Raw genomic sequence first — 1538 nt, 5'->3', positions numbered from 1 at the left:
GGTTTCAAAAGACGCCATTTGTTGATTTCATATCTCCCTTGATTCACATCTTGCGGCAACATTTTTTCATAAGCCAAGCCTAGAGCCAACCCAAGCCTTTAGGGCTGGCACACGTCACTTCTAGCAACACAACAGTGAAGGTCTGGCATTTCTTTGGGAGGGGTGCGGTGTCTGAATAGTAACCTCAACGTAAGTGTTAAACCTGAACCTCCTTTACTACACAGAATCTATGATACAGCAGTATTTACATTTAACTCTCCAAAAACATCCCAGAAGCTGTTTTATAGCAAATCTCTGGTCCAAGTTCAAGAACTCCTTCCCCACAGAATTACAGATTTGTGCTTTGGAATACGTTTACTAAATACTCAAAAGTAATCATCATCCCTCAATACTTCATGTGATCCGCATCTTGGCTCTCCTATGACCCCCAGTTCTTCTCCTGCCCATTCTAGCTGTGTCACCCCAACTTTTCTTGACCAACACAACGTACGCAATCTTAAAAAAATACCCCCCAAAAAGCATGCAGACTAATGATTCAACATACTCTCCAGCACTTAAAGCTGTAACAGATAAATAGCACTGTTTGCCAGCAAACTTGTCCGTGACGAAAAATTTCCGCCTCATGATGAACTGGAAAACCAAGACACTTATATCAAAGAAGGCTGACACGGAGAAGATACTTACCTGATTTATCAAAATTTCTTATCAAAATCCGTGTTTCTGTTCAGTACTAAGGCAAGACACAAGAATGACAGACTGGCAGTCAGGGGTGTACTGCAGATTTTGGTTCCGAAAGCCGCTCAGCTGTCAGATCCTTAGCAACCGAGACAGCTCATCATTACCGGGGCTTTGCTGTCCAACCGTCTGGGCCAGGCAATGCTGATTCTCACGGCTCCTGTTTCCTGACGCTCACTCTTTATGGCCGGCCGTTAGGTGGCCACTGCTCCCTCCATTGCTCTGCAGAACCGGCTGGTGGGGGAGCAAAGAACAACGACACAAGGTTTTGATCCAGTTCAGGTGCAAGTCCCATGACTGGCTTGTGGCAGCAGGAAGAGCAGGCAGCTCCTGCCTAGGTGGGAAGAGACAGCTGCCAGTATCACTGCTGGCTGGACGTGAAATGGTGTCACGGCCAAACAGAAACAGCCCTAAGAGGTGGGGGAGGGCTGGGAAGAGGTACCTCAGAAGGGGCGAGGGAGAGACAGTCCAGACCACAGACAGCTGGGTTGAGAGAACAGATCTTCCTCTTTTGACTTTATCAAGACTTTGTTATCTGACAGACTTCCTTGGGGGTTCCTGGAAATTCAGTTAAATTTGTTTACAGCTACATGGGGCATGATGAAATTTATCTTTTGAAGCAGCTCAAAAATTCAGACCAAAAACTCCCTAGTACTTCAGACATAGTAAAGATAAAGAAGCAAATTTTAGTAAAGGTAAGGAAGCAAATTTTCTCCTGGCAAGAACAAGGTATTTGCAAACATCAAAAGTGGTTTTGTATATTTACAAAATATTATAAATTCATAACATTTGTCCAGCTTGCA

The sequence above is a fragment of the Leptosomus discolor genome, chromosome 13 (assembly GCF_034619465.1).
Source record: "Leptosomus discolor isolate bLepDis1 chromosome 13, bLepDis1.hap2, whole genome shotgun sequence".
Taxonomy (NCBI): domain Eukaryota; kingdom Metazoa; phylum Chordata; class Aves; order Leptosomiformes; family Leptosomidae; genus Leptosomus; species Leptosomus discolor.
This window is presented reverse-complemented; position numbering follows the sequence as displayed.